Genomic DNA, 12277 nt, shown 5'->3' with positions numbered 1-12277 from the left:
GGCGGCCGCCGCAAGGGGGGGGGATGCCGCGTTGCTGTGTCATGTGAGACGGCAGCCAGGGTGTCGCGACGGGCGAGAGAGAGGATACGTAGCCCAGGAGGTTGTGTTGGTCTGGCACGGCTGACAAGAACAACACCGAAGGGTCTTGATGGTGCTTGCGAAGAGAGCACCACCTAAGCAAGAGTGGCACGCTTTCCAAGATTGCTACTCGCGGACTAAGGAATGATCAAGAAAGCTCGGGCTCGTCTGTTCACTTTTTGATTTCTGTTCAAACTTTTGACTCTTGCTGACAAAATTGAAAACCAATATCTTCCGGGATTCCCTTCGCATATTTTAACTTGTGCATACAAATAAAGGGGGGGAGGTACGATAGCGATCGCTTCACTCTGCCCTAGCACCATGGTGACGCGTTGTGCCCCTTCCATCGTTTCGTTTTAAGAAGAATGTTTCGAGGGGCAGTCGCGTTACGTCATCCAACTCTCATACTTCGCTCGCGCTTAAAATTATCGAGGTTCATTACAAGCTAGAGTGGATAATGCGCGAGGTCGTTGCTAGTGTCCTTCCTACAACAGCTACTGTATTTTCGACTGGTGTTTGCCAAATTACGCGTACTTTTCGGCAAAGCGCGACTCGCCGACCGAGTTGTCCTTCCGTACATACCTCGCTTCTCATTCCCTTCGATCGAGGTTCCCTCGTAGCAAGTATTTCACCCTTATCTGGCGGTCTGTCACTGCTCGCTCGTGCCGCCCTCAGACAAGCACGGCCTCCATGACTGGCCCAATCACAACACAACCTGCCATCGACCTTCCTCTTATTCCATGCCCCACTTGCTCTTTTCAATTTATGTGCCCTCGACCACTCCCACTTCCGATCGACGACCATCCAGGTAGATCCTATCCCCGTCGGCGCGAGACGCCGCACTTCCGAGGCGTCCCGCCCTTGTACTACCACTCTGACTTGGGCAACACTTGTATGGTCACAAGAAGGCCAGGATGAGCGAATACCATGCACACAGTTGCATTTGATCCTCTACCGTAGACACTAGCTCAGCTCAATCGACGGTTTAGTTGCTGTACACGCTACCGCGCGGCGGATGCACACCTAGTCGCTGTTCTTCACCAATACAATTTCTATTTACGAATGCTTTCTTTCCCACGACCAACCACTAGATGACAGTATGCACATTAGTCTTACCCAAATCGCTCCTACTCGAGCCCCTCCCCCTCCTCGCCCAAGAAGTCCATGCCCCACATGAACTCCCGCTGTGCCCTCAACCGCTGCGCTTTTCCTCCCGATCCTCTCTCCCCGCTCCCATTGCGGGCATGCAGCGCTTTTTTGCTCTTCCTGTCTTCGCCTTTCTCGGCCACCACTCCTTGCGCCGAGGCAAGGATCATCACCTTCTTAAAACCGGCGGCTTCCAGCCTCTGCACCACCATCTTGTACAGGCGCGCGTTCTCTTTGGCCTTTGGATGGCCGCCCACGAAGTGAAAGAGACGGCCGCGCCAGCGTAGGACCCGGTAGAGCTGGGCATAGAAGGCGGGCGAATAGAGATGCACGGCGGCGCGCGAGAGGGCCATGGACGGGGGGTCGTGCATGACGGCGGCGAAGGCATTGTCCCGGAAAGAATGGATGAGCTCGCACACGTCGCCCTGCACCATATGGATAGGGGATAGGCCTTGGGAGGCACGGACAGACGGGGAGGAGAACAGATCGGTGCTCCAGGGGTTGTAGCGCGACATCTCAAGGGCGGCTTGGTCCGCCTCCACTGTCACCACCTCCGTCACGTGCGCGCACCGCGCTGCCGCGATGGCTGTGTAACCCAGGCCCGTGGTCGTGTCCAGCACCTTCCCGTACACCTTTTTCATCTTGATCGCGTCGAGTTTCCGCCGGGTATCCTCGGCGGGGCCCAAGTAGCGCCCGGGGCGGGGGCCGTCCAGGCGGTGCATCCGGTAGGAGCCCAGGACCACGGTGGGCGGACCTTTCACGTGCAGAGAGGGCAGGAGGTTGGCCGCCCGCCCTGTCTGCAGGCTGACCGCGCTGATCTTCCAGGGCTGTGTCCCGTCCGTGTAGAGCGTGAAGCACCCCGGTCGCCCCCTGCGGGCTTGGTCCACGATGTCCTCCAGCTCGCCCCAGGTCGCCACCAGGGCGGGCTCTCGCGCCTCCCTTTGGGGGCGCCGGGGATGGCTTGCCTCCACAACAGGCACGGCGATACCTTCCTCCGTGACAACCACCATGGTCTCGCTTCGGCCCAGGTCCAAGGAAACGCCGTCGTGGTAGTGCACTCCTCCCCGCCCTCCACGGCCCCCCAGACCCTCCCGGAGACAGAGGAGCTCCAATGCCTCGTGGTGACTGATCACTCCTACGGCCACCAGCTCTTCCTCTTCCTCAACCTGCTGCATAGATTCTGGGTTTGCTTTAACCTCCTTCTGTGCCCTCAGCCACGCCTCCCCTACTTCGTCTTCAAGCGGCTTGACAGCCTTTTGCTTCTGTTCGCTCTCCACAGTCATGCGCCTGGGTACCCCTGTAGCAGCGAGTGTTGCAGAAGACGACATGCGATGCGCAAGAAATTCTACAGAGAAGTATGACCGGGTCTCCAATAAAGTTCCTTCCAGGGGCTTTGAGGAGGAAAAGGAGGGAGAGGAAATAGGGACAACAGAAGGTGAGGGCGCGTTTGGAGGTGCAGGAGATGGGGCAGTTGAGGAAGAGGTCGAGGTAGACGTCTCTTGCGTCCTTCTTGACGCTGGTGATTTAAAAGCATCGAAGCCCTCCCCCTGTTTTCTCAGGGAAGTCGTGTGATGCTGAATCTGCCTTCCATGCTGCAGCTGCCGCTGTCTGCTTGATGACGATGAAGCTTGAAACGCATCACAAGGATTCAGATGCCAACTGCACGCAATAATAGCTATGGCCAATCCTGGGGCAGCGACTGGTCTCCTTCGGGTGACCCCGGGCATGACTTGCTCCTGTCGAAATTTGAGATCTGTTACGCTTCTGAATGCTGACAGCGAGCGACACGGTCAGGGACAAACTTGTCTACTTGCTGGTCGTACTAATTTCCCCACAATTTCAGAAAACTCTTCGGTCCCACACTCTATACTTTTGCGTGCATGGCGTGAGACGAGTGGATCAGAAAACGCGACGGCACTATTGTTGACACACATCGAATAATAAACATTCAGATCTTCTCGACTCAAGAGTCTCCGAGGCGACGAGAGAAGGAGCGTCACGAGCGGCAATTCTAGTACGGGGATTGCGAAGTCCGCTCATGCCACAGGAATTGGTTGGAAGACGTCCATCCTACTCTTACGCACATGGGGCATGGTCAATTAGCATCGGCATAGTTGTGCGAGAGTACTGGGTCGTGCATTTGAAGCGGAAGACACTCAAATCCGGGTGCTAGCGATGATCAGGCACGAAACAGTACACATACTAGCTGGTAGCATCCTCACAGAGAACCAGCCCTTCGAAATCCATGCCAACCCGTCATGTAACTATCAAAATCTTAAGAAAAATTTTGCGAAAAGAAGACATCTGACTGTTGGTTAACTGCTTGTGACATAAATTTCACTGCTTCTGCCGCAAGCGGAAGCGGAGAAGGCGATAACTAGAGGGAAGCGAGACTTCAGGAGCTTGGAAGCGAGACTCTAGGAGCTTGGAACCGATACACCCTTTCTATCGAAACCCTAAGGCATTAAAGACTGTCTCAGTCTAACCACCTTTCATCAGTTAAAATCGAATTGATCTTGGTGTCTATACGTCGAATCATTTTTTAAGAACACCCTTCTGTTATGCCTAAAATTCTGTTACGCCTAAAATTGAGAGTATTGAAGGAGAAAAAATGTGTAACACACGATCCCAGAGACTGAGAACATTGAATGTATGAAAATGTCAAACTTGCCAAAGTAAACATTTGCTGTCGAAAAATAACATGCAAAATCATCCCTTTGCTTGTTACGCACTTGGAAGTTCCAAGACGCCCTATCTCCTTCTGACACTGCAAATTGTTTCTTTGTGTTTGGCTTACATTTCCCCGTTTTATCTTCCCCTCCTCTGTTTTTCGCTTACATCGAATTTGCAAGAGCAGGAATTGTGTAGCGGTAGCGCAGTGCAAACAGGCCTTATTATGACTGCGGACAGATGCTGAATCCCCTCTTTTAGTTGATGGGCTCCGTTCTAAAGATAAGACAGGGAAAGGGCGGAGGAAAGACTGAGGCATTGCAACTAACCGAAATCGCATGCAAGGGATACGCAACTGCTACATACCTCCACAAGCCGTCGTTGAGAAAATGTACCAACTCGATGGCGATACCTTTGTTCTGTCCTCGTCTATGGGGGGGGATTGAAAAATTAACGCTATTTTGAAAAATGCTGCTTCACCCTTCAAAAAGAGGGAGTACAAATACAGAGAGAAAAACACAAAGAGGCAGGCGACGTACATTTCTGCTGCGGACATCTTCGTCAATCCCAACGCCAACACCATCTCCTTTCCCTCGGCGCGAATTGCCTGAGCAGAAGCAATACAAAAGCAAAGAAGCGGCATGTGAATTGAAAATTTCTCCACTTTAATAATCTATCCCTGCCCATTACTCCCGCTCAATTTCTTTCTCCCTCCACGCCTTACCACGGGTTGTTCAGCCGGCAAATCCTCCTCCATATCGCCTCCTTTCGAGGTCAAGCCAGGGCACATGATATGGGCTCCTCCCAGTATAAAGCGGATGGCACCCTTATCGACCTGTACCTCTCGCATGAATCCAGGGTCTGAACGTGCGCACACAGAGAGGAAGACGTTATGTAATGTTATAAACCGCCACAGCATTCCAGTCCGAACTTGTCCTCAACGCAATAATAGCCACTTTAAGAGCAACCACATGGATTGAAAGACACAAGGTAAGCTTACAGGACCAGAGAGTTTCAGATGATAGTGTCAGGCTGACCCCTCGCAAGAAAGAGAGGCCAATCCGGTGTGATGCCACTTACATTGATGCAGAAGCCGGAGGGTAGGGAAATAATGCCCGTCCCGGAGGCTGAAGAAAAGCGGCTCCTTGTTCAGTACCACGACTTGAACATGTCCGGGGCTGTTGTGTGTCCGTGGCCGGAGGAGTCGAACAGTGAAAAATTAGGTACACCTCAGCTGCAAGGTTTTCCGCAGGTAATTTACCATTTTACGACAACGACGTTGGCCTTCTTCGGAAAAATATCCTCCATGACGCTTTCTAAACGCGGATACTGCTCTAATATGCTGTTGCGAATACCTCGCTGGACACTTGACTTGACCTGACCGTTTGAGGAGAAATCATCCTCATTAAACCTTTATGGAGGAGACAGTATCCGCACATGAGACCAGGTCGATTAAGCGGAACTGCGCCAACCATATATGAAAGTGAAAAAAATTCTCGCGGCCCCATTTCGTACCTTTTAAACATTCTCGTGGTACAGGAATGGGTGCTTTATAAAGGTAATTTTACTGCAACTGATAACTTAACGGACAGGTTTCTGACTATCCACAACGTAATGAAGCCCTATGCTGCGACCAAGTGTGTCTTTTATAAGGTATAATTTGAGAATTAAGGCTTTATCGAAATGATTATGTGTCTTTATTGCTGAGCTCTTCAGTCCAGTAGTCAACTTACAGCCCTAGCCCTGGCTTGCCTGCTCGCTGGGCGATGACCCGCTCACTTTTTAAGGACACTTTGGAATGGAAACTGAAAGCCCCTGCGCAATGGCGTTTTGTGACACCAAGACATCTAAAAATATGTACTTGACATGACTTTTTGAGTTATCTGATCTTCCCACAGAACGCCATCATGGGTGCTTCACGGCTTCTGCACCTCTGCAGCAACCTGCTTCTCCTGGTTATCACGACAGCTTACGTTGTACCCTCCATGACAACAACTCCTACGTCTTGGGCCAGATATGCAAAAGAAAAGGGTGTTGCGGTACGGCGAGAAGCAGTAGGATTTACAGGCATGCTGGGGGCGGTGGCACTGGCCACGGGAGGCAGCACGGCAACGACCTTGGCATGGCCGCTACAGGTCCTGGCGGAGGAATCCCCTGTCAAAGTGAGGAAGGTGAACCCCAACAAAATCCGAGAGACACCCAATGGTGTGAAGTACGTGGACGTCAAAGTTGGAGAGGGCGAGTCGCCCCGTGGAGGCGATTACGTGATCATCACCTACATCGGCCAGCTTTCAGATGGCACAATCTTCGATGGATTGCATGGTCCGGGGAAGAAGCCCTTGGCATTTAAGATCGGCGCTAAGCAAGTCATCCCTGGTTTGGAGGAAGCGCTATTGAGCATGCAAGCTGGTGGAGAACGGCAATTGCTGGTGCCGGCAGACTTGGCGTTCGGAGAGAAGGGTGTATGTACGGAAAAGGGAGAGTGTCTAGTACCACCCAACACGAACGTCAAGTACAACGTCATTCTAAAGCGGGTAGCTGTTTCTCCTATTTAGACAACTATGCACTGCACGTCGTGCCATGAATATCAGGGAGTGCCACGGGCCGAGCGTGGCAGGCATAAGGAGGTATAGGAAACGTATCGATTCATTAGTAGGCCCACAGGTTCGCACGGGGAGGTTGGCGTCTCTGTGTCGCCACCCTTACCAGCACAGTCAGGGCTGTGACTGGCTGAACTGACCATGGGGACTTCAATGAGCGCATGGACAAGAGATGTCACGTTACGGCTACCAGCTGTCCGTATGATTTATTCAGTGGAAGAATATTTATTTTTAGGCGACTGTTTTGAGAGAGACTGGTCCAGGGTGATTTTATTTGGCCGCCGTTTCTCGTGGGAAACAAGGACGTAATCCTGTGGAAAAATGACAGTCACGGAGATGAGGCAGCTCCCGATTCAACTTGCTTTCTCGGTCAGCATAAATCACGCTCGCTCTCTGATTAACCCCAAATTATTCCTGGCCCTCTTCCCTTTGCTTATCTTTCCCTATTGTACATCGATCAAGCTCTGGAATGATCACAGGCTGCACGCCCTCACGCTGCGCAGGAGAAAGCCCTCGCTCTCCACCCTGTTCCAAGCGCTGTCGACTTCGATCCGCCCAACACACCCCAGGACGGTCCTGCCCCCCATCGTTCCCGGACCTCACTGAGACGCGTCGTGCCGTGTCTGGATCTCGATCGTCATTTTACCCCCTCCCACCTTCAGCACATCCCCCGTTTGAACGCGTGTCGGGACCCTCTCCTCCAGACAGGCCCTGCGAGCATCGGGAGAGATGAGGAGGGGGATCGTGCATGGATGTAGACGTGTGAAAGAAGTGTGAGATACCGCATCAAAAAGCCCCTATTGGCGACAAAACACAGTGCAGGCATACCATACTACGAGCTCGATCACATGTCAGGGACCCCTTACTTGCCTCATCCCTCCCGCCCGTCCCATCGATCGAGCCACCCCAAGCATTCCGACGCACCCGTTAATGAAGCTTCCGTTCGTGCTACCCAGATCCTCATACATGACTTTACCGCCTGCGCGACACTCGAAGCGACCATGCACTGTGGAGACCTCGGGGTCTTGCGGCATGCTTGCCCCGTGCTCCTTCACTTTCTTACCCGTTGATCTCCCGACAACAAACTCTTTCCGCCCCTTGCTTTGTACAAGCCGAAAGACGGTGCCTGCATACGGCCCGTCTGTTACTGTCAAGATCACGGTGAGAAACGTGCTACCGGGCGGGCCCGTCGACGCAGCCACTGATCGCGCCGGTACACTCCCAGTAGCAGTACTTGTCGAGGCACCGGAGTCACCCGCATCGCTCGAGGGTGGCCCGACTGTTGATGTGCACAGAATTACTGAGCTGCTGAATGATAGACAGTAAAATATCGTTCCTCTTTCATCTTTATATTTATTACCCTTATGTATATTATTTCCATGGTATGCTTACTTACCCGTGTTTCCCTGAACCATACCCATAATTTCCGCCTTGCCTCTTTCGAGCTCGTGCTGCAAATTCTTGATGAGGCTCTCAGCATGCGCATTCAAGTCTCCTACTAATTGACTGCAGTGCACTTTCAGGTACTCTTCGACGGTCTGGTCTTGCGAGGCGAGGGAGGGGTCGCCCATTACCTTCAGGTCGGAGACGCCGACCGAAGAACCAGCTCTTGCCTCATTCTCCACGTCCATGATCCTAGATCTCTCCCTGTGCCTTAAAGGCGCCGATGTATGTGAGCTGCTGTCAAAGGGATAGGTGGGACGGGACAACAGGACAGCGTCCACGCGTTGTTGTACCTGGAGAGACTACTGTGTGTCGCAGACCCAAAGGACCGTCGCCCACGCGGGAGAGCGCGGTTGGCGAGGTCGTCGAGTGAGGGAATCAAGGACACTAGTTGAAGTGCACGACAGAGGAGCACCTTATCGCAGGGATATTTGTGGTGGCAGATGTGCACCAATGTGTGAAATTCAACTAATCGTGCTCTTGAACACGGTCTGAGAAAGAAATAATGCCGCAAGAGAGAGCGCTGGGGTAGCGTCTGTTGCTCCCACCGTGGCGGCCCCGGGCTCCGCCTTCAGTCCGGGCCCAGGGCCAAAATATTTCCTTTCGTACGTTTTCTTGAGTAAAGTTAACTTTTCCGCGCAATGAAAACCGTTGTGACCGGGATACAGGCATCGGAAAGTGTTGATTGTTTTATGTTGAAGAGAGGGTTGCCACCCAGCCAGCCAGCCAAAATATTTCCTTTCGTACGTTTTCTTGAGTAAAGTTAACTTTTCCGCGCAATGAAAACCGTTGTGACCGGGACACAGGCATCGGAAAGTGTTGATTGTTTTATTTTGAAGAGAGGGTTGCGTCTGGTAGGACACGGTGAGCGAGTTCTGGGCGCCATAGGAATGTAAACTCCAAAAACGAAAATATCGAACGTCCGCGTGGAAAAAGACAATTAATGTACATAGGAATTCGCAGCTTCTTTTCACACCGGAAAATTTAGGCTCCACACGTCGGTAACTGTGCCCGGAGGGTGCATTAGTGATGTTACGCAGAGCTTTCACCAAGGTACGCCCCCCCTCTCCCTCAAGCCCTTCCCGTCGCTCACCGCCATGGCTTCGAAATAGAGCTTGACGTTCTGCAAGAAATGAGGGAGAGACTGTGCGAACTTTGTGCTGGATGATTCATCCACCAATTTCATGCATTCATCAATGAGGTTGACTGCGTCCATGTCTTCTCGACAGCCGGTACTTCCTCCATCGTTTTCGTGTGTATAGGCTGTCGACGTGCCTAAATTCGTCCGCAGCACCGACTGAGGGTCATTAGTGGACGAAGATCCGTGATCGTGAGATTGCGCCCGTGACTCAAGCGACTCGATCCTGTCCTCGTCCCGCGACGTCAACGTTGGAAGCCGGAGAGACATTTCCGGCACAGGCAGCGGAAGTGGAGTCTGTGGATAAGAAATGGACAGGACGTTAATATACAAAGACGTCTCGGGAGACATTGTGGTGAGCAGCAAGTGATGCGATGGCCATACCGTCGTACTGCTGCCTATCTTCGGTCGCCGCGACGCGTCCGTCTTGGGCAAGGGCGTCGACAAAGCCCTCCTGGTGGAATCTAAAGAGGGGGGCGCGGTCCCCCTTTTCCCCCTGTGCACTAAGTGTCTTTCGTGTGGCAGGGAGGCTAGCAATGCTTGGCGAGCTTTCTCTGCCAATTCGAGCAGAGGCCGTGCGGCTGCTTCTCTTTGCTCCTGTATCCTGCGCTTGCGGATTTCTTCTTCCTCTTTCTCTTGCAAAAGTTTCATGAGTCGCCGTTTTTCAGCCCTAGTAGTGGCATACGTTAGGTCGTTGATAACTCCTTGTGGGCTTTTTAGCGCGTCGGATGGGAGCAACTTGGAGTCAAGCCCCAAAAAATCCTCCAGCTTTTTGTAAAGCGTCGGCAATTGATTATGACCAGTGATAGCTGGAAGACGTTGAGCAGTCAACAAAACAGTGCGGGAAGTTGCTAGAGATGCCGCGTTTGCCGATGAGAAGGCACGAGGCGGGCGTCCTCTGAGCTCTGCAATGTGAGGTGCCTTTTGAAGGAAGGACTTACGTACCCACTTGACGTCGACCAGCAGTCCTTGGTGCCCAGACAGGCACGAAAAATAGCGTACACCGTCCACGCTTCCGTCATTAGCGTTGTCGGCTACGATAGCGCCCTGCACCTCGATGCCAGCCCAGGTCCCCTTACTAAAATGGACTGGGCCTAAAAAGCGAAGCAAACCAATGTTTCGTCTCACCGCCCTGTTGTTTCTTCCCACCACGTCAACCCATATGCCTTTGGCAGGTGCAGGACGAGCGTCTTGGTCCGTAACTTGCAAGTAACGCACGGTCTGGGAGTACGGACTGGCCAGCAAGCTGGGGTTCCACCCGACTTTAGCCTCAATGTCTTTGAAAGTCGCCAATGCGGTTGACTGCGGCATTAAGTTGGCATTAGAAGCAATATAAGATTCCGCTGTGTATGATTTGGATGTCTCTGAGGCGCTAGGGCTTGTTACATTTTCGTCCGGTGAGTTAGGCCCTATGACCATGGTCCGGTGGAGGGGCTTGCCCGTTACCGGGGAGGCCCCCGGTTGAGGTCGACTCGCTAGGCAAGACAAGGATATCTAAGATGATTGGTTAAAATTCGACATTTAGACGCACATTTGGAAGCTTAGTGCTTTCATTGTGATGCGAAATGCGTTACGTTGATATGGCGTACTTTGAAAGCAAGTGGTGCCGCAGGAGGATCGAGAAAAGGAACGCTTCCGCTTGGGGCTCGAAGAAAAATCTTCCCTTAAAATTGGAATCTTACGTTCTGATAGGGACGAGAGCACTGTAGGCAAAACTTTATCGCGTGATTAGACCATTTGAAGGGCACTGATTTTGGTAGCGGCGGGAAAATTTGGGCATCCTAGGACGCATTATTATCTCCTCTGATTGCTCACGTTCATACATCCCTGTGGCCCATGCATGACCTCACATATATATCCGTTTGTCTTGTCCTTGACGATGAAGGTAATAATGGAATATGAATCCAAAACATTTGTTGCTTTATATATTTTTGAGCCAAGCGAGCAAGAGAGCCTTCTTAAACTGTCATGGTTTTTAAAAAAAGCAAAGAAATAATTTGATAGATTCTTTCAAAGCCATCAAAAACAGTAGAGATAGTTCGTTGGCATCTCCCACTCTTGGCGGGCGAAGAGTCGAATACGTTATGTTTCCTGTGTCAGCTAATAGTCAAAAGGCACTTGATGACAAATATGCACATAGTTGGATAGATACCATGAAAAGTAGTACATGACAAATTCTACAAGACGCTGCTCAATGGAGTTCCCGCACCCTACGGCCCCTCAACGCCGGCAAAGAATGAGGTTCAGATATCAACTTTAGTTCCCTGAGTATCATCGAAGATACTGAGCCGCTTACGAAATTCTAGAAGTCCTTCCTCGAAAGTGCTAAGGGAAATGCCATCCTTGCAATGGACAGATATAACGCCTAACTGTGATACTTCGTGGATATTCCGTTTTTCATCATCAAAGAATAACATTTCGCTGAAATTAACATTCAGTTTTCGTGCCAGAGCGTGAAAATGCTTCTCTTTAGAAGTGGGGTATATTTCCCAGGCCTGGGCGTAGTCGCTTAGGCATCGTCCTTGTTCGTCAATTTCAAATATGCTTATAACTTCATTTGCCCAAGCTGGCTCTTCTGTGCGAGATGCAAAGGCCACCTGCGTATTTGCCTCCATAAGTGCTTGTAGCAATGGTCGAGTATGTTCAAACGCTTCGATCTCCCATTTTCGTCTGTTAAAAAGTTCACATCAGTCAAGAGCGAACATGTTGCTACACTGTCGAATCGGCAACAACACGAGCACTTATAAACCGAGAGGACAAGTCACGACAACCAAAAGATCACAACGAATTAAAGCAGTGTGGCAATCAGGAATGTGTTGGGCCTGACTGAACAGACAGAAATCTGACTCGAGGATTACGTGAAAACGGCGAGAGACTTACTTATCAAGGACTGCTTGCTCCTGTTTGTGGTAGACAAAAGGTGGACCGCTTGTTGAATCGACGTAAGCCTGCCAGAGGGTGTAATCCAAATCTAAGACAATGAGCTTTGGTAGGGGGCCTGCTCGCAACAGCTGAAGGGCTTTCTCCTTGACGGGGAGCGAAGAGGAGGCCGCAACATTTAGCTCCGCCATGTATCAAGGACCGATTTGTATGGAGCCGCCCGTCTGCTTGGAGGATGAATGAAAGATACGGCTGTCAAGTGATGAGTACCGCGGATACATGGGCTTGATTATCTTTCCCTATTGTACATCGATCAAGCTCT

This window comes from Nannochloropsis gaditana (genome assembly GCF_000240725.1).
Source record: "Nannochloropsis gaditana CCMP526 unplaced genomic scaffold scaffold040, whole genome shotgun sequence".
Classification (NCBI taxonomy): Eukaryota; class Eustigmatophyceae; order Eustigmatales; family Monodopsidaceae; genus Microchloropsis; species Microchloropsis gaditana.
The sequence above is the reverse complement of the archived record's forward strand: the minus strand, read 5'-3'. Positions refer to the sequence as shown.